Below are 22,223 nucleotides of genomic sequence, written 5' to 3'. Positions count from 1 at the left end.
TATCTGCAGGAGCCCATTTGAAATGGCTTGTGGCTTTTCTCTCATAAAGTGGCCCCCAAAATCAGGCAAAATAGGACTGAAAACCGAAGAGTGTTTCTCTACTGGGCATGATTCTGAAAGTTTACTTTTTTCTTTCTTCAAAGATACACCCTGGAATAAAACATAGCCTTTTAATGTTCCTTGTGTTTGTTGAACATGATTGCTTTGTTACTGTTTGGTTAATCTCACCAAACCACTTCTAAATTCAAAAGCAATTTTTTTTTTCTATCTTGCTCTTTTTGTTCTGAGCTAGGACAAGATGATAACAGTGGCTGGCAAGAGTGAGTTAATTTTATAACCCAAACTGACATCCCATTCAAGTACCCACAATTTAAAAGAGTAATGAATTGTCAGTTTTAAACTGGAAAGGGGATTTTATGTGATTTTAGAAGTCTTTTGAATATTTATTTTGTTCCACTTTACACAAATCTGTGTAAGATTTATCTTGTTAGTTCTAGATGTAAGTCTCTCTTGGCCAGATATGGAAAATAAATCAGACTTCACAAACATTATGAATACTGAATCAATATATTAATATTGAGGAGGTGTTTGAAAGATTTATTAACCACAAAAAGATAGCAAATTTTACATCAGATATGTTAAATATGTTTAATCAAAGTCATCAATTGTAGTTATGCATAGACTCTATATATAGTACAGAGATTTACTTAAATATGTTACAGATTCAAATGAGACTATCATATGATTGGATGCTTACAGACAGAAAAGGAAAAAGTTAGAATTGACAGATGGAGTAGGAAAGTGCATTTTGTTTTTCGTTTTAAGCTTTTTTCCCTCCTTATCACTGATTTTTAAAAATAGCTCCACAAAGTCAGACATTCTAAGTCAGCTAATTAATAGTCAGGGAAGAGTCTCATTCATTCAACAAATATTTAACGAATGTCTCTTGGAGGACAGACCATATGCTAGAAGCTGAAGATAAACCGTAAATAAGACATCATCTTAACCTCTGAGACACTTAGAATCCAGTGGATAAATAGGCAAACAAATAACTACGATCGAAGTTTGAACATTAAATATTGGAATATTTTGAAAGGGTTCTTAGTCCAAACTGATTTTAGAGGTGTGCCAGTAATGAAATGAAATACTTACATACCTATTAGGTGAGAAGAACCCTCAAAGACAGGCCTGATTATCCTCATTTCACAGCTGATTAAACTGACCCTCATTGATTATATAACTTAACATTTTTCATGAAAGGAAATGATGCTAATCACGGTAGAGTGGGAATTGAAATCTAGGTAATTTCACTTAAAAACTCCATTCTATTTCTGATTTACAGCTCTGCCTACATTCTCATCAATTAATAAGTAAAATTATATTCAAAGTAGCATTCAGTTTATTTGGCAAAATTCTAAGCTTCTAGAGTAGGTTACATGATCATATCTAAAGCTTTTCTTATAGCCTTGGCTTCTAGTCAGAGTATCCTGTGGAGCTTTAAAAAAATATTTCCAACTACTGACACCACCCTGGTAAGAGTAACATTATTCTGTTTGTTTTCTTTTATTGGAATTATTCTCTAGATGTAAATATATGAAACATTTTGCAAAGGAAAACTAAGACAATATGTTGTTAGTGACATTTCCTCAATGGATTTGATTAAAGTATACATTGGCTGGCAGTATATTAATTTTATCAGTATTTAGATGGGTATAGAAAGGAAAGCATTTGGTAAGAATCTTGTATTGCAATGTTTATTAAAATATGACTAAATGGATTACAGTGGAAAGAGCTTTGGTTAGGAGACAGATGACATCCATTTAAGACCTGGCTCTGCTATTTACTATCTCTTTGATCTGCAACAAGAAATTCAACTTTCCTTGCACTTCAATTTTTCATATTTATAAAATGGGAAAAATGTACCTATTCATCGGCCCTTCGGGAATTGTAAATAATGCAAATAAGTTGATGGATACAAAATCCTTTTAACTGTAGGTATAAATAAAGCCAAGGAAGGGACTCAGTCCCATGAGAACAGGGAGTGTTTGTGGGCCATCAATACCTAAATAAATTGAGGCCAAGAACTGTAAGATTATTTAGCCAAAATTATATGGGAATTTAATAGCAAATTTGGAATTTGGATCTTTGTCTCTTAAATATAGTCTCTTTCCACTTACAGTAGAGTTTCCCAAAATAAACAGGCATATTGGAGAGAAATGGAGAGTTTTAGTGTCAAGTAAGTTTGGTAAAAGTTGAGCGATAAGAAATGTAAAGCACCAATTCTGTAGTTGGTCTTTAATTTGAGCCCTAGATTTGCTATTTCTTATTTGTATTATTTTGTATAATTTGTCAAACCTACATGAGCTCCCCTCCCCCAATTTCCTTGTTCATAAAATAGGGATAATTATAATATTTATATTTTATCTCCTTTGAGGTTGATTACATATAATATAATAAGCACTTAGTACAGAGTGTGGCACACAGTAAATAATCCAACAGACACAACCCATGTATTAGTTGTTTATGGCTTCTCTGACAAATTACCAGAAACTTCCTGGCTTAAAACAACATGAAACTTACTGTCTTACGGTTCTGTAGGTTAGAAATTCAAAAACAGTCTTCCAGGGCTACAATTGAGACATAGGCAGGTCTGCTGCATTCCTTTCTGAATGTTCTAGGAGTGATGTTTCTCCTTATTTTTTTTTCCAAATTCTAAAGGTTGTCCACATTCAGTGGCCAATGGCTCCTTCCTCCATCTTCAAAGCTAGGTTAGTCTTCACATCACATCATTATGATCTATTTTCTATCCTTCTCTTCTACTTTCATGGACACCTGTGATTACAATGAGCCTACCCAATAATCTAGGATAATCTATTTTAAATTCAGTTAATAAGCAACCTTAATTCCATATTCAACTCTAATTACTCCTTATCATTAAGGTAACATATGTACATCCTCCAGGGATTAGGACATGAACGCCTCTGAAGGCCAATATTCTGACTACCATAGACACCATGATGAAAAATTGCTTTTAAAGAATCTTATACACATTTACTCTGTATATGTTTTAGAGGAGAGTATAGTAATTAGAGTTTTTAAGTTTATTTGAAACCATTTATTTGCAGACTACTATTTGGAATTATTGCTCCAAAGAATATACTTTAGACAATGATGTATTTATCATACTTCTACCATATTATCTCCAATGCATTTATTAGTAATGGACTATGATTTTACACATGAGTGTGTATGCAAGCATTTACATGCACCTGTATATATATATATATATGTATGCATACTGTTATATATGTGTGTATATGTGTAAATAAAATAAATAAAAATAAGTAAAATTTACTATTAGATTTCATATTTTAATTACTTCATAGTAATTTCCAATTTTACTCTTTAAAGTAATTTTCCCTTTTTTTCTGACATATATTTAGCACTAATTTTAATTGTTTGATACAAATGATTCAGTGCAATTCTGTAGAGGAAATCCTTATCAGTTTGAATGGGTTTAAAAGTTCACAATAGGCCCTAATTCAAATATTTCTAGCCACGTATATTTACTAAAATACAGAAGCAACCCTTTTCTACATTACATTTTCCAGTTTTATTTAGAATAGGCAAAGAAACAAAAAAGGAAGCCTGCATGATGTCACTTGTAAACTCATGGTTTTTGTGTGATATTCCTCTTTTTCCTAATTTTGGATTTCTCAATCTTAGAGATTAGATTTTGAAGAATAAGACAATATGTTAGAACTGAAAGAAGACCCAATGCCAAATGGCATGCTTTCATCAACTGATTAGAATTTTTTTCTATTCATTTTACCCTGATTTCATTTCCAATTATTTTCTTTCTAGTTGTTCAGCACTTTCTAATCTCTTATAACAAAAGAAGAGATGGCACATACACACAAAAGAAAAAAAAATAGAGCTGCTATTCCTGAATTTCATTATTTTATAGTCATTAACACATGGTTACAATCTCTGACACAAAATATTTCTCCGAAGACAAAGGAAGAAAAAACACTGATAACTAAGTACAGCCTTTGGTTTAAGCAAGACAATCAATATATTTCTGGGCATATCTCTAATCCCTCAGTTGGTATAAGCTCTTACGTGAAGAATTGATCACAATAGGAACATTCTCTCCCATTAACATAACAAATGCTAAACTTAAAACAAAAGCATTCTAATTTGAACAATATGAGAAGATTGTGAGATATTTCAGGCCCTTGAGACCAGAGTTTATGGTCAACCCAAGAGAGGACTCACAGACAGCAAGCCTGAGTGAGAATTAACCCTTTCTGAACAAACCCACACTACCATCTGTATCCTGTAAGAAGACACTGGCAGGACACTCATGGGAATGCAGGACCCTGGGGCCAGTCTCACCACTGACAGACTTCATCCTTGACTTCAAAAATCAAAATGTCAGTGCTTGTTATGTTGATACATGTTCAACCCTATCATTTCTGTTTTTTTCCCTCCACTCACATTTTCTTCCACTGTATTTCACAGAAAAGGTACATGAGGCACAAGACTATTGCTGCAAATGAACAAATTAACTAGAAATACCACTTGCCTCTGGATTTCCAAAGTATATCACCAAAGTTTCCATAGGGGACCTCTCAGTAGACATGGGAATGTAAAAATAAGATTCGTAAGGAAATCTCTTCCTTTAGCTGACACCAAAAGTTTTCCCATTAATATGGTCTGTAATTAGTCTGCCATTATGCAAGTTAAAGGCCACACAATGAAACATATATACTTTTTAAATAGCTTTATTTGTCAGCCTGGGAGGTAATGGGTCTAAAATTAAAAAAAAAAAAAAAAAGATTGGCAAGAATTTCATCAATTCTAATAAAGCGCTTGGGTGGCATTTTAAGACATTTAGTTTTGACAACAAAGCCTTTTTTTGTCATTATGAAGTTGAAAAATGTCTTGGCCTATGCAGTCTCCTATGTTAGTGGTCATCTCCCCTCCAAAAGAAAAAGAAAGAAAGAAGGAAAGAAAGAAAGAAAGAAAGAAAGAAAGAAAGAAAGAAAGAAAGAAAGAAAGAAAGAAAGAAAGAAAAGAACTAGAAAAAATATAGGAAGTTAGAGAAATAGGTAGCTAGTATTTATAAAGATTCTCTTTGACACCTCTATTAAATAAGAAGTTAGAGCAACACAGAAGTTGAAGCGTTTAAATAAATCACTGATCTTTTCAACTGACTATAAACATACATTAAGATCTTTTAGAAGACCTGCACTTCAAATAGTAATAGCATCATTTATTGAGTACTGACTCTGTCCAGTACTTAACATATCTCATCTTCTAATTCTTAAGGTAATTGTGTAACCTAGATTTCATAATCCACAAAGACCCAAAGGGATTAAGTGTCTTAAACCTAAAATCACACAGTTACTAAGCATGAGAGCTAAGACATATGCTCAGGTAAGGCTCCAACACATTAGCCCTTTCCACGGCCTAAACCCTGTAATAGCATCATAATTCTGGAGAAGCTATTTTTTGTTTCTTGTTTTTGTTTTTTTTACAAAACATGGTCCTAGGACCAGAAGCACACCAATCCTGACAGCATGAATTCATTATGAAAATATTTATTAAGTACAAATGAAACATATTGCCTGTCCTCATGTGCTTTACATCTTAGCCAGAAACACAAGATACATTAACTAATAATAAACTATGAAAGAAGTGAAGAGAGTCAAGGACAACTGAGAGAAAGGGTGATTAACTCTAATCGGAGGGAAAGGAGAAAGTCAAGAAGGAACAAGAACCCAGTGGTGTGAAACACCGGAGTTCTTCAAGGCGGCACCTGCTGGGTGAGGGTTGTTTCATTGGGGGAAGCAGGTAGTGAAGGGTTTGCTCGTCCTTCTGGCCAAACTTCTTGCCAGAGAGAGCGCTTCCAACTCTAATCATTTACTTCGAGGCCTATTATGTACTTTTTGACATTCACATAAGTCTTTGTTAATTTTATAACTGAAAAAATCAAAGTAGAAGTGAAAAACATAATGAATCTTATTAGAAACCAAGAGCCTCATATTCTTTCTTGTAACCACCAGGATTGTAAGCAATTGCCAATTTGGTGGCAATGTTCTGGATCATCCGGAGATCCTTAAAAAAACATACCCCTTCGTCATGAAACACTGAAAATATAAAGACGACATCAGCTCAAAATATCAGAACACAGAGACTTTTCGATCCCCAATACGGAGTATCATTTCCATCAGAGAGGCTACTCCAAATGATAAGGCTAGTGTCTTATCTAAGCCATATGAAAAGTTGTCGGGCTAGACTCAAACAAGGGGGTGCCCTGGAGCCGCACGTGATGGAAAACTTTTGATTATTTCATTGATGAGAGGAGCCCAGGAAACAAAGGTAGAGGCTGGGGTAAGCTCCATGGGTATGTGTGTGCCCTCTACGTCTCTGGCCAGGTGAACGTTTCCGCCTGTATGTGATACTCGGAGACAACTGAGGACATGCTTGGCACAGTACGTGGCTACTCTTAAGTATCCTTCTGAGGATGACAGGGAATGGCAAGTACTGCAGCGAGGGGGACAAGGACAGGGCTCAAATTTATGCAGCATATTAAATCAGAGTGGTAACATAACATTTGGATAGTAACGTGACATTAAATAATAAATATAAAATAAATCTAAAAATAACCCCTCTTCTTTCAGAAGGTGAGGAACCAGAAGGCTGACCCCTACCCCTATCTTAAAGAAACAAAGTAAAGGACAATTGTGCTTCGGAAATCTCTAGCTCTTCCTATTTTGATTAAAACCATATTTTAAGCCTTAGTGTGGTCCAAGAAGTTCCTGTGAATTCAAAGTGTCCAGGGATTTCATGCATTCCCTCCCTTGATCTTGATAAGGCCACACCATTTTTTTTTTTACTATATGCAAATGCAAAAAGTAAGTCATATTATACTTTGGCAGCAGCCAAAGTGGATAACAAACCACACTTCAGAAAGCACAGATTGAGTTAGGTTGCCTTTAAGGGAGATCTCGCTGCTGTGTACTGCGAAGTTAAAAGAGGAACATATCATACTGTCAAAGACAAGTGGGCTGTGTGAACTGCAAGCTCAAAAGCCTCCCAGTAATCCCAACCACATGCCAAGTCTCAGAAAGTGGGGCAGGGCCTCCTTTGGAGATGGGGGGGGGGGGAAACGCTCCAAGGTACACAAAGCTGAAGAGCCACATGGACCGTTCTCTGCCTTCAAACAATTGTTCAAATGCTCTGCGAGGCATCTTCATTCACTAAATAAATACCTTGAGACCAATTCCTATTTGTCCAGATCAGACTTAAAGTAACTATTTCCAAGAGTCTTTAGGAGGTCAGGAGCTTCAAGGGTAAATTTACTTTGAAAAATACACTTAGCTTTCCTGTTAAAAATGGTCTTTTGAAAAAAAAAAAAAAAAAAAAGAATACGGTTTGTTGCACCTAAAAAAAAAATGAGTATGCCAAACCTAAAAAAAAAAAAAAAAAAAAAATGAGTTTTCTACTTTGTGTTGTTATTCTGACATTGCATTCTCAGTCTCTCAAACCCCAATTCACTAATATACTCAAAATCTGACTCACCTCCCTTCATGTTTTTGTACGCTCAGTACAGATTATATAATGGGCAAGGACTGAAGGTCCAGTTTATTGATTAAAACCCACGGCAATGAAGCATCTATTAAGTGAGGGTAACGGACTCTCATGTGGCTTAATCCACATGGAGTTTTTCCAGATGAAATGATTTTGACAGAAATCAGCAACACCGCCAGATTTAAACAAGATAACCGTATAACTAGATATAGTATAAGATGAAAATGTCCACATTCACAAGTTAAACATCTCCCCCTTCATGTCATCCCTTCCGCTCCCCCAGGATCCATGTTAGTTCTCAGAGCTTCTTCAAGTGCGGACTCTTGTGATACTTCCCCAACTGGATTTTCTTTCTCAAGTCCTTAAACCATATCTTTGTTTCACTCAAAAAAAAAAAAAAAAAAAAAAAAAAAAAGAAAAGAAAAGAAAATCTGTTATTCTGCTTTTACTTACCCCATTTAAGTGAGTCCATATTGGTTCCCAAAGATGCAAACTGAATCATTAACGCATCAAGGTATATTATGTCACAAACTATTTGAGAAGGGCAGTCTCATAGTAATGCTAGATCGTGCTAACGTGACTATAACACAAATTCATCCAACAACAGCGCCGTGTGTGGATAAGCTGGTGACAGATGTTACCAAGTTCTCCATGGCTGACCTTCTTTTCTGGCTTCTTAATGCAAATGTCTTACCCTATTTTAGTGTCAGGAACTTTAAGAACAGGATAAAAATGACAGTTATTCTTCCCCCGGGGCGGGGCGGAGGGGGGAATATGAAAAAGTACCAAACTTTAGATATATTCTCACACGTTTTATGGTTAAAGAATCCCTCATTTTAGAGTCATATCACCTTGTTTTAGTTGGTGTAACAGCTAAACAGTCTTCAGGGTGAAAATGTTCCTCGGTAAACAAATAAACAAAAACAAAATGTCACAGCACATCAGCCAAGGATGCCCGAGTCAGAGTTTGAGGAAATTTGTTATTTAAAAATCTCAAACTGGGGCGCCCGGGGGGCTCAGTGGTTGAGCGTCTGCCTTGGGCCCAGGGCGTGACCCTGGGGTCCCGGGATCGAGTCTCACATCAGGTCCCTGCATGGAGCCTGCTTCTCCCTCTGCCTGTGTCTCTGCCTCTCTCTCTCTCTGTGTCCCATGGAAAATAAATAAAATCTTAAAAAAAAACAACAACAAACTTCACACCTACTTTGTCAATCTTGTGACCCATTCACTCATCATTTCTTTATGTACGTAGGACTGTGTTTCAACCATGGCCAACTGCCGAGATGGTGGGACTGGATGGATGACTCCAAAGTCGCCACAGGATGCCACTCATGACCGGCACTTCCCTTCCCGTGGCAGCTTCTCAATCTGGGGAAGCTCCGAGCCGTAGCTCCCCGGGGACCCCTGCTTAAACTCTCGGCAGCTGCTCCTCTCGGCAATGAATGGCTCCAGTCAGCAGTCGAGCCCAGCAATTACAGCCTCCTACAGCTGCTCCCCAAGAGTCCCATTGCTTCTCACATGCTCAAACAACCTCCAACAGCATCTTGATCCCCCAGCAGCTGCACATTCGAGCGTTTCTTTGTCAGCACCGCTTTAAAGGATGTCTCGTGGCAATGCTCTAATGGAGCCATTCCCCCAATCTTAAGAGCTGGTCCTGTTCCCAAACAGCCCATCCCCCAACCCTCATTCCACTTTATGGAACAAGCCAATGTGGTGTCAGACTTTTAACTGCTTCCTCAGCACTCGCTGGGTCTTGAAGTAGCTGCTCACTCAGTTCTGAGTGATTTGTCGTGCACACAGAGAGGAAGTCCCATGCACTTTCCTATGGCTGACCATCACTTCCCCCATGGTAATCAAACCTCAAGCCTCTCTACCTCCCAACTACCTCACTCCGAAAGTTAGATGCGACCTCCGTCAAAAGAGGGCCACTTCCTTCATAGGCACCCTGGGTAAATATGTGTCCCAGCCCTCATCTACCCTTGGTGCACTCATTTGCCTCATGACAGTATTGTCCCACTGATTTGTATACAGTTCCTTGAAGGGAAAAACGAATCCTTATTTGTGGATATTCGTTTTCATAACGCCTACAACAATGCTGAGCATAGGGCGGATGCTTACGGAATGTGCCTAGGTTGCCTTAGAAGTGGTGTCCAAAGTTAGGTGACTGGTTTACGAGAGAAGAAGTCCCAAAGTGCTTCACTGGTTTCCCCACAAGGCACAGGGGCAGCCGTAAAAATCGAGACCCAGGATATTGTTGCACAGCTCATAGCTCCCAGGGTAAATACACAACCACAGCTCTATAGCCCCTCTTTAGGTTATTTTTCTTAAAGTTACAATCTGTGTGAATAACGAAAGACTGCCATTTCCACTCATGCCATTGTGTATTTGTAGCTCTAATATTCATTAAAGATGCAACTGAAATGTTAATGATAATTGCACCCAAAAAGCTAATAAAGAGGAGCCCAAGGCTCACATAAATGCCAGCATTTAATAATTATGCATACTTTTATCTTTTCTCCTTAATTTATCTTACTTTCTGATAATTAGTTTAGTAAATCTGAGATCCCAATGTATGCGTAATTAATTTTAAAATTTGCTTTTAAATTTGTTTTCTTTTATACTTAGGAACGAGATATAAATTTTTTTTCCAGAATATAAAGAGGTAATCATCATTATATAAAATGGTTACCTATATAGACGATAGAGCTTAAAACATACCTCTTGAGAGTATTTACAAGTAGGAAACGCTTGACATTTTAGGAAAAAAAAAAATGTCAAGATCCAGCCAGGAGAAGAGAAACCAATTTAAGTATTTCAAATAAAAGGGGTTTAATACAGTGAGTTGTTATAAAGGGCTAACAAACCAAAGCATGTAAGAGCAGAGAGACTCAGATTTGCAGCAGGGAGAAGACACTCATAACTCCTACAAACACGTACGGTTATCAGAACCCAGAGTTCGGGAGCGCTCCCGGGGAGGAGAGCCACAGCATGGGCCGGCCTTGCATGAGCTGCGCCAACGGGAGGACGGGCTGGCCAGTGGGAGCTGGAGCCTAGGAGGAGAAGGGCTCTCAGAACACACGGCCTGCAGCCAACAGACAGGGGGGTAGCCCGACTTCCTCCTTCCTGACCTCCTGCCAGGGTCCCTTACTGGGTGAGTCCCATCAGAACCAGAGAAGGGAACAGCCTGGGAACATGCCCACGGGGTCAGCCAATTCCACTATACAGGGCACAGCAGAAGAGGTACAAAGCATGACTCTGAAATCAATAGGGCAAAAGTGACTACCGCTGTACCTTTTCCTTAATTTTAGGTAGTAATTAGCTTTCCCAAAAAATGTAGAATCCTAATTATTGTAGCTCAAAATGTATACCTAACAAGGTATACCTAACATTGGTATACACCGATCATATCTTTTCACGTGAAATTTGTCCACTGGAAGGAAAAATCATCAATTTTATTAATATTTTACAACTAACTCTGTTATCTATATTCTTCAACAGACGTCACTGGGAATCAATAGTGAGACCAATCTCAATTACGTCCTAATTCAAAAAAGGAAAGAGGAAGGGATCTGCCTATACATGATTGGTTCATTGGAGTAGGAAGACGGTAAGATTTATTAAATATCTACTCTGAATCAGACAGAGGATTTGTTCACATGCCTAATTGTGTTTTTTTTAAAAAAAAATTTCATAGCAAGCCGGAGCGTTAGGTATTATTTTTTACTTCTCAGAGAATGAGAGTGAGTTGTAGAAAGATGGAGACACTTAAGTTCATCTACTTTATACATATCAGAGCAGGCTGCCACCTGCGGTCCATCTAATACGTACGCCACACTAAACTACTTAGGAGAACGCTGGTATTAACTAGATTCAAAGGGAGAAATAGCCCAAATCATTATTGAATGAGAAAAAAAAATCTGGAGGAATTTTTTCAGGTCACTAGCTAGCTTCTACTCCTAAGGAACTTCACTCAGCTGCTCTACTGTGTCTACAGCATTTATTTTAGGCCCAAGTACTTGCCAGCCCCTGTTCCATTCACTAAGGGTTAGGCAATAAGATGAACGAGATTTATAGTTTCATGGAGCTTATCACAATCTGCCACACATTGGGGAATTAAAGCACGTCTCTCTCTATCTTTTCTCTTAGTTTAGTAGTATCTCATTCTGGGGTGATTTTTACCCCAGCAAGGTCCTGAGATATTGTGGGGTGTCACAATCAGGAAATGCTACTGGTGTCTCTGGTGTTGAGGCCAGTATTCTAAGTCCATTCAGGCTACTATCACGAAATATCATTAACAGAGTGGTTTATAAACAGCAGACATTTATTTCTCCTCGTTCTGGGGGTTGAGAAGTCCAAGATCGTGACGTCACCAGATTCAACGTCTGATGGGGACCCATTTCCTAGATGGCCAAATTTTCATTTTTACAGCCTCACATGGTGTGGAAGGGCGAGCGGTCACTGCAGGGGTCTCTTGTGTAAGGGCACTAATCACTTTCATGAGGTTTCCACCCTCGTGACCTAAGCTCCTCCTGAAGATTCCACCTCTAAATATCATCACGTTGGGCACTAGGTTTGGGGGCATACAATCTTTAGCAGCCAGGACTGCTCCTAAACATACTACAATACACAGTCATTCCCACCTCCTCCAACACACACACACACACACACACACACACACACACTATGGTCCAAAATGTCAATAGTGCAAAGGTTGAGAAATCCTGTTCGAGGTGTATAAGAAGTTGTCTTTATTTTTGAATGTGTGTGTGCACTGGTTTTCTATTTGCTGCCATAAATTACTACCAACTAAGAAGCTTAAAATGCATTTTCTTTTTGGGGGAAAATTTTATTTATTTGTTTGAGAGAGAAAATGAGAGAGAGATAAAGAGAAAAAGAAAGAAAGGGATTGCACGAGTTGGGGGAGAAGGGGAGTGATAGGGGAGAGAGAGAAGCAGACTCCCCACTGAGCAGAGGCTCCATCCCAGGACCCTGAGGTCATGACCTGAGCCAAAGGCAGATGCTTAACTGACTGAGCCATCCAGGCGCCCCTTAAAATAAATTTATCTTTAAACAAATTGGTCTTACAGTTCTATATGTTAGATGTTATAAGTCTCTCCCAGCAAAAATCAAAGTATTGCCAGGCCTGCATTCTCTTCTGGAGTCTTTACTGGAGAATCCATTCCCTTACCTTGTTCTGCTTCTAGAGGCTACCCATATTGCTCAAGTCATGATCTTCTATCTTTGACACCAGTAAAGGCACGTCCAGTCCTCCTTCTATCAATTGCCCTGACCTACTTCCCTAGTCATATATCCCTCTGATTCTCCTCTGCCTTCCTCTCCCACTATTAAGGGGCCTAGTGGCTTCATCTGATCCACCTGGGTAATCCCAGATACCATCCCCATTTTCAGGTTAGGTGGTTTGCATACTTATTTCCTTTTTGCCATGTAATCTAACATATTCACTGGTTCCAGAAATGAGGACATGGTCATCTCTAGGGACCCTTCTGTGTAGCATAAGGAAGAACACATGTGCAACTTTTAGCAAAGTTATTTGCACAGACTTGGTACTGAATTGAAGTGAGACCACCCAAGTATTTTTTTTTTTAATTAAGCTGAATGAATCCTAGATGTCCCTTTAAAATGATTACCTTTAAATGAAAAGGTCATAAGCAAAGGGAAAACAATATACACGTCTTGCCTAATTCAAATAGCTCTGAAATCTGTCCCTCCTTAACTCTTCAATATGTCATTTAAAAATGTGTCCATCCACCAACTGGCTCAAATCAAAACCCTAAAATAATGAGTGAAATATCTGAGAGGAAATTCAAATTGTGTTATTCTTATCGCTTTTAAAAAGTTAACCTCTTACTTGGTCTGACAAGGAACCCTTGGCTATTATCTTAGTAGCTAACTCTGTCTCATATATATATATATTTTTTCTCAAAATAACACTGCTCTATATATAGATTCATAAATTATGAATCTATATATATTCATAAAATGCTGGTATCCCATTTATTATTTTTTCACTACAAAATGCAATCACTATTCTGCACTTGTAAAAACATGGGGATTAGCAGAGGATAAAGATGCTATGACCTGGAATGGAAATAAGCAACCTAAGTCATGAATGCCTAACTAATCCTTTTAATTTAAAATTTTTCCTGTTATGTCAGCATTCCTGATGTTATGCCCTAAAGATAGCATCAATACATTAAGTCACAGCTTAAGCGAAGTGACTGGCATGAAGCCAGGGAGAAAGAAGTATGTACGTGCATACAACCAATAAATGGCTATTGAGTCCCTAACATTTGTCAGGCACTTTCCTGGATATTTAGGAGTAAAAAAAAAAAAAAAAAAGGATTAAGACTCAGCCCTCCCTACAAGGAGTTCACTGGGGTTCTTAATGGGAGTCCACACGCAGATTGATGGGGTTCACGTGCATCCTGCTCACATAAAGTAGTCAGTAAAATGTTAACGGTATATATATTTTTTCTCCCAGGTGTACAAGTTTCATCAGATTTTCAAGTGGGTTTGTGACCACAAAAAAATGTGTAAGGACCACTGGTCTGGATGCAAGACAAGTGTGGGTGAGGAAGTCCTGACAGCTTATGCTGAAGGGATGGGGAGGTAAGTGGTGTGGGGCAGAGAGACGCGAGGACATGGAGCCACTCTACGATTCTGCAAACTGAACTTTGCCACCAGCCTTCACTATGCCTATCTTCCTCTTGGCCCTACACATAATTAATTCTTATTGTTCTGCTGCAAATCATAAGATGTAAAACAATAGCATTCAGAGATCCAAATTTTCTACTCTGCTAAGTTTGACATATCTAAGGGTTCTAAAGGGGTATGCCATTTAGAATTTAGTTAATGGAAACAGCAAAATCCTAATTATCTTGGCAGTAATTTCTTAACTATCCACATAATTTGGGGGAAGTAAACAGTAAAATTATTTCGTAGATCAAATCGTATTGCAATGACTTCTAAGAAGACAAATTATTTCACCAGGCTCTCATTTTATTTGCAGGGTTTCTCAAAATAAGCAGACCAGCTAAAGCTTGGTAATCTTTTATTTATAGAGAGATTTTCATACTGATAGTGTACATTGCATTGGGATTTGACACATAGTTATTTTCTTTGTTTTTTAGGGGAAAAAATAAAGATACTCCAAGATAGGCAACAAATGCAGGTATTCTGAAATTTAACAACAAAACAACTCAGAATTACAACCGAGAAAATAAAAATGTCATCAGTCTGAGCTTTTAGATACTTAACCAAAATACGTGTTTCAAGAAGTAGAATAAATATCCATTAATTGTTGAAGGGACTTTTAAAGGGCAGCAGATCTTGCTTAGAGGGTTAGTTCCTTTAAAATATTATCACATTGTATTTTGAACAGTGTGGTAAAAAAAAAAGAAAAAAGCAAGTATTGCTTTACTGAGTCTTAAAATGAGTGATAAATATTGTTCTACTTCTTATACATCCGTTCTTATATATCCTTTTAATTACTATTTGCCGATGTGATTCAAAACTTAAAAGCAAGGACAAAGCATGTCAGAGCAGAGTTTCTTTTCAACAGGACGGGCTACAAACTATTCAACCCTTTGATTTCATTGCCCCTATCCAGCCACACCTCAAAAAATGATCCAACTCATGAGCAAATCAGAAGTACCGAAGAAGAACCTTCCTTGTCACAACTCACTAGTAAGCAAAGATGCTTATTTAAATTCCAATATTATCCTTCTTGCTCCAATTATGAAGCTCAGCAGTTTTCATGAAAGTTCCTTCTATAGAAAAAGGGATGATTCAGATGGAAGCCAACAGTGTGCAATATCTATCAATATTACTTTTTTTTCTCTTTCTCATTTCTCTCTCATTCACAAATGACAGCCTATTGAAAGTTTATCAGAAATACCATCAACTTACTCATTCCTTCTATGTACAGGAAGCAGTACATTATGGATTTTTGCACCGTTTTGATGTACAAAACTGTTCTAATATAGGATCTTGTATTGACTGTACATAAAACTTCATGTACTAATTTGTGGCCAGGAAAAGGGGATTACTAACCTCACTGAGAAAATCTTTTTCAAAGAAAAATATTATTTCATTGGAATTTACCTTCTCTTTACCTTTATTTTACTTCAATTACAGAAAAATCACAGCCAATAACCTTTTCTAAAGACTATAAAAGAAAAAAAGAATATTTAGAAGAGAAGAAAGTGTCTATTCTGGAAGAAGTGCCATTATTCAAATGAGAATTTCACTAAAAAATAGCTCAATTAACCTTATTTTTCATGGACTCTAATAGTCAAACCAATAACCGAATCAATGTCGATACACTCATAGGTAGAAGTAAGGTAAAGATTTCCTAGAAGCTGGCCTGATACACACTGCCAACTGCCATGTAACCACAATGATTCCAGCTGGACTGGAATCTCTGAAAAAAAAAAAAAAACTGAAAATAACCACCAGAAACAATGCATTATTTAAAAAAAAAAAAATTACTGTGTTAATGTGCACTGCCTAAAAAAGCCTATTCACATAAATCCAGATGAGCAGACCAGAGTTTGTGAAGGTATTCTTGAGGGAACAATTTTATTGAAGTCTACATCCCAAATGATACCCAAAGGACTTATTTTTTTCCAAAGTTTCACAAATTAGGCAAAATTGTTCTAACTGTTTAGATTCCACATCATTATCTATCTGAACATCAATAAATACTACCTCATGTATGTCAATATAAGTACTTCGCATTGCATGAAGAACCAGGGGAATACAATGACAGTCCAGTTAAATAATAAGGTATATGCTCCAAAATGCGTATAAGTTATTTGTCTATAAATTGCAAATCTGGACATTTTAAACCAATAGAAATAGAAAAAGGCATATTTTTAGGTATGGCTCCCTCATTACTACTAGACTAATAGACCCTTATTTACATCATTTATTCAACTTTTGACCCAGTGATCAGTTATCAGATATTCATTAGTCTGAGTGAGCTCTGTGTATTTTGGCTCCTCTTAGCTCTCACCATAATGAGAAGTGGGGCAAGCAAAGAATGATTTATGGTAGAACAAGTAGGAATTCCCTGTAGAGGGATCGAGAATGAGTATGTACACCCCATCCATGTAAGTTTTATATTAATAATTTGATATTAATTAATTAATTTTAGAGAGTGAACTATGTTTTCTTATAGGTAGATAATATACATTTATTATCACATATAAGGTGAACTTAGAAATATGTCTGATATATAGTTAATACATTAATGATATGGATTGTGTACAAGACACTAATATTATTTTTGGGAAATATTCCTCTTAATTTCTCCCTTAAAAAACCAAAACCAAAAAATGACCTCATGGATTCAGAGATGATAACTGTGGTTGCCAACAGCAAGATAATGTGGGGAATGACAAAATGGGTGAGGGGGGGTTAAAGGTACAAATGTCCAGCTATAAAACAAAGTAAGTCATGGGGATAGAATGCCCATCATGAGGACTACAGTTAATAATATTGTGGTACATACTTTAAAGTTGTTAAGTGAATAGATCTTAAAAGTTCTCAACCATAAAAAAAAAAAATGTATAAAGTGTGGTGATGGGTGTTTACCAGACTTATTGTGGTGATCATTTCACAATATGTACAAATATTGAGTCATTGTACATGGCATGCCTGAAAATAACATAATGTTCTATGTCAATTCTATGTAGTATTTTTTAAAGAGTATCTTTTATAACTATTTTATCTTGTATGTATACAGGGAATGAAGTTACCTTCCCTAAAGCTAAAGGTTCTTCAGATGGGATAATGAAACATCATGATTGTAAGGATCATTTTTATTTCAGGTGGCTCATTATTTGTTTCTATGTTAAAACTATAAAGGGTATAGATTTTGGGTCTTTTCTTTGCATTTGACAGCACGTCCAAAGTCGGGTTCCTATGTATAATCTTAATCTCCCCAACAAGTATAAAAGGAGCTTAAACAAAACTGAGTGGCAGGCAGTCTGCCGGCCTTGTCCTGAGCTGTTACTGCATTCAAGCAATGACTATTTTGACATGTGTCGATTCTGTAAGGCTTTTCCCAGTGCTGACAATTTTTCTTTGGTTTCATTTTGTAGCTTATTGAAAAGATTTTAATGTTTACTGTTGCAGAACACCAACTTGAATTTTCTAATGCATGTGGTATTTTGACATGCTTTTTTGACCATCATAGCTTGTGGGTCTTTCAAGGAAGGCAGGTCTATGATCTGTGATGCTGTGTTATTGCCCATCAGTTCAACCTGGAGCAGAAGTGTGGTGTCTTTCTCTTCCGCCATGTACCTTGTCAAGGCCTTAATATTCATAAAACGAATGTTAACAATATACTAAAGTGTGCTGCACTTTAAAGAATACAGCTCTATAATTGTGGCCACATGGAATAATTGCTCTCCAGATACTCATTGGCAGGTCTAATCTTGAAATATCTGTACCTGAATTCCTTTTCAAAGACCCACTGAGAGAAATAATATTTGTTGAAGTTTGACTAAGAAAGGACAGGTCCTAACATTTACTTACAGATTTAGGTAATAATCAAAAAGCTATCTTCCTGTTATTGAACTGGCATCTTTGTGAATTTACTTTCAGGTTTTTAATTTTTTTCTTTACTCCCCTGCACTTTGGGTTATATTAAGAGGTGCTATAAAGAACAGGTCTCCCAATGAGTGCGGGGAGTACCGTACAGCTACTGTTGAGATGCCCCTTACAGCTCACAGTGCTTCTCTGGGCTGATTCACAGTAGAGATGCTGCTCCGTCTTGAGTGACAGGACCAGGATACTAAGAAATATAAGTGTTAACTTTGTGGATCATGGAATAAATAATTAATCCTGTTTCTCTCCATGTACTGGCTGCTACAAATCTTAGAGCTAACTTGACTCCCCCCACTCTCCGAGCTCGAAAATTACTTGGAAATCACGACGTAACTTTTATGTTCTAACCTCACCACGGACTGCATCCCACTCTGCTTTGTTATCATTGCCTCCAATTTCTTCTATTTATCCTGGTGTACTAACTACTTCTTTATAAGCCTCTTTAAATCCTTTCCGATGTAAAAACAGAATGTTAATAATAAATGGTGTTTGAATGTGTTGTCTTTCTGTTTTACAAAGGCCTTCTCCAAACAATGACTAAGCCAGAGACAAGGGGCTAATAACACTGTCATAGTTTGGGATCTTTGGGAAGCAGACACTGACATGAGAAGGAGTCTACAATGCAGGGTATTTATTAGGGAATACCCCTATGTAAATCCTTGGAGAAGGAAGAGGAATGAGATAGGACGGAAGAGAGCAAAAAGTTCAGCAGTAGAGCTGGTCCACTGTTGTGAGTCGAAATGACTCATCAGAGTTATCCGACTTTGGGCTGAAAGGGAGGGGCCTCTCTCTCGTTTCCTCTCTCTCTTTTTAAGATTTCATTTATTTATTCATGAGAATCTCAATGTTGCCGTCTGTTGAAAACACTCCCAGCAGCTAGAAAACCAAGCCCATCCCTGGAAAGGGAAGCGCGCCAAACCCTCGATCACTGATACTCTAGGTAAGCCAGACAGGCTGAGAAAATAGGAACGACCTGGGGAAGTTAACTTAAACACCTTAAGAAGTTATTTTGGTCACAGAGTCATGTGTGCCGGGCAAATCTTTGACTCTACAATTACTGCCTCACTTTCTGCCCATGTACATCTTAGTGGATCATCTGTCCATAGTCTCACAAAGCTGTAGTCAAGGTATTATCGGGGGCTATTAGGTCTACGTGTGTTTAATACACAGTATCTCTGAGTGTCTACTTTGTGCTATAAACAACCTAGACCTCAGACATGGACTCAAAGTAGAAGCCATCTCTATCATATTCTCAAGTGTGCAGTATTTACGTTCCACGATCCCTGTTATTGCAGGATTGTTAATAGGCAGCCCTGGCTTCATAGCTAGCCCTCCAGCCCTGGATGCTCTCACACTCATGAACAAGAAATGTTACTCTTAGTAAATGCTGTACCACATTATTTAAAACACTGGAAATTTAGGTCACTTCATTTATCATGGTATATTATATATAGGTAATGAAAACGTTATTTTCTCATTGAGTCTATTTCTAAGCCCTTGAAATGAAACTCCAGTTCTACATATTCTTCACATTTCATCATTATATATATTGTTCTGCTAAATTGGTAAGTGCAAAAAATAAGAGAACATACTTGCAGCATATATACTGAAAGGTACTACTATGTCAAACTTAGTTTGCATTGTGTTCATTGCAAGTGTCACACAAGTATTATGGAATATTTTTCATTTTTTAACCTAGAAAACATTTTTTTTCCCCTTGCAAATCATCTGTGGCTTTTTGTTTGTTCATTTGTTTGTTTGTTTTTGTTTGGCTTGGTTGTTTTATTTTTTGTTTTTATTTGTTGTTTTTTTTGGTGGTGGTTGTTGTTATCATCATCTTTTTTGTTTTTCGTTGGCATGCACCATTTGATCTTCTAACCCAAGTCTTGCTCTTTCAGATGAGAAAACTAGAGTTTAGAGAGGCTTGATAATTACCCATCCATGAGAGAAAATTCAGAATTGGAATCCAGGTTTTCCAACTTCTACTTCAGTATTTTTCCCCCATTATTCCAACCATTGGTATTAAAAGCTTTAAGAAATCAAAGCACCAACAAATTTCCAGTGCACAATGTCTGTGTTAGCAAGATATCCCTTCTATTATCCCCTTTCTCAAATGATTTCTTTAAATAGCTTCCTTGAGTATAGAGTTGCAACAATTAAAGACAAGCTTTGTTTTTACTACCCATGCATGTGTTTGACATCAGTGATTAATACAATCTTCTCTCAGTTGCTAAATTTCTTTATCCTGGTGAATAAAGACCTGACAAATTGTTAGGCAAAGAGCGTACACTTCAAAACTATTGAGATATACCTGAGTATCAGACAACCTAGGAAATATAAAGACCGAAGAGATGTGCACATCAGCTTATTTTCATTCATCAAGAGGAAATGTAGCTTAAGTGGAGTTGACTTTTTGTGACATTTGCTTAGTTCTTGAATTGACTGACAAGTCTATTAATGTATTCCCTGAACTTTATTAATGTAATTGGAAAACGGCCCACATGTCAATCAACTTCTAATAAGTAATTATGTTCATAAATACTGTAAAATTATTAGCTTTTAATTTGACCCAAACACATACTTTCAAAAGAGTAACATGAATTTTCTTTTTCTAGAAGAACAAAATATTATAGTGATAAAACATTCAGTAAGTATGTTCCTACGATGCACTTCCTAAAATGGAGTTCAAAAGTTCACCATCACCAAATGGCCAACAAAAAAGAATGCCATAGGAAGGCGTGTAAGGGTTTTAAAAATCTGGACAATGTCAAACAATTTATGTAGCATAAAGTTATAAAGACATGCTATGAAATTAATATGTGCCTGCCCATGGCTCATATATCCATATATCCCATAGTCTGGTTTAAAAATATAAGCCTACTATGGAACAAGACACAATGGGCAAAAGAAAAGAGGACATATTTAGTGTCCAGAAATACATCATTTAAATGTATCAGAAGCAAAGCATCTATATCTCTAGTGACTCAAATATAATTATATCCAAGTGTATTTTTCTCATCCAATAAAAATCTTTCATAGTCTTTGAGCTAGAGAGTCAAGTCAAAGGGCACAGACTAAACAAGAGAACAAAATTAGGCCTGGATAACAGAAGAAATGTGTTTTTGACTTGTAATCCCATGCCAGTTTCTGAAGCTGGACAAACTCTCCTGCCCTCTAGATTCCCTGGTAATCTCTGAATAAAGATAGACTTCTGTAAAAACTTTATTATATTCTCATAAGAACATCACTGCGGTGTGCAATGGTCTGTAATAAGAAAAACCACTGGGGAAATTCCTGGACTTATTGTTTACCTTATACTTACCTCCCTAAAGTTAATTATTTAATTAATATATTTAAACTTCATCAAAGAGTTAAAATATTTACCTTATAACTGAAGCTGTATTTGAATCCAGGTTTGCCTTTATATAAGGAAATAAAGCTCCAGATGTGAGTTAATAAAGTTCCAGATGTAAGCCATGTACCTAAATTAATTTTTGAAGGGTAAACTCAGAGATAAAACAACTAGCTTGCTCACTCAGCTTTCTTATTAGGAATAAAACATGCACTCCCCGGCACCACATTATCATATAATTTGTTATTAATTTTACTTAGAAATGCTACGATGTCGTTTTGAGATCCACAGCATAATATTTCTATGCAACCACCACATGATTAATCTGTAAAGCACAAGGAAATAATGTAAAAGGGCAAGAATATACATTTTCTATTCTACTAGCATTATAATTGCATTTTTCTTGAGAAGTATTTATATTGGGGATAAATATGCTCTTACATTTTAGTATTCAGGAAAAATAAAATAACTTGATGATTCTGTTCGTATTTGGAGATTGTAAGTTAGCTAGAATGATTTATGATCTACTGAAAGTAAATCAAAGTATAAAGCATTGTGTACCATATTTTTTGAATTACTCTGTATTTAAATAAAGTAATTCTAGAAGGCTGTTTCTTTCCATTGTGACTCGAATGAAAGT

At 36.8% G+C, this 22,223-nt stretch overlaps 1 protein-coding gene and 1 long non-coding RNA gene across 7 annotated transcripts in view; one reads left to right on the top strand and one right to left on the bottom strand.

Annotated features, from left to right (window-relative positions):
• LOC111096454 overlaps nt 1-18,836 on the top strand; it is a 33,506-nt gene extending 14,670 nt beyond the window's left edge. For 4 of the 6 annotated variants that reach the window (XR_005361402.1, XR_005361400.1, XR_005361399.1 and 1 more), the window contains 4 exons: nt 8,849-9,545; nt 11,095-11,203; nt 14,099-14,226; nt 17,366-18,836. This is a non-coding gene — a long non-coding RNA (uncharacterized LOC111096454). The remainder of the gene's footprint in view (nt 1-8,848; nt 9,546-11,094; nt 11,204-14,098; nt 14,227-17,365) is intronic. The other 2 variants (XR_005361398.1, XR_005361401.1) reach the window with 2 other exon arrangements.
• Nucleotides 1-22,223, bottom strand: part of NEGR1 (neuronal growth regulator 1) — an 814,177-nt gene that overhangs the window by 451,353 nt on the left and 340,601 nt on the right. The window lies entirely within an intron of this gene.

The sequence above is a fragment of the Canis lupus genome, chromosome 6 (genome assembly GCF_011100685.1).
Source record: "Canis lupus familiaris isolate Mischka breed German Shepherd chromosome 6, alternate assembly UU_Cfam_GSD_1.0, whole genome shotgun sequence".
Lineage (NCBI taxonomy): Eukaryota > Metazoa > Chordata > Mammalia > Carnivora > Canidae > Canis > Canis lupus.
This window is presented reverse-complemented; position numbering and strand designations above follow the sequence as displayed.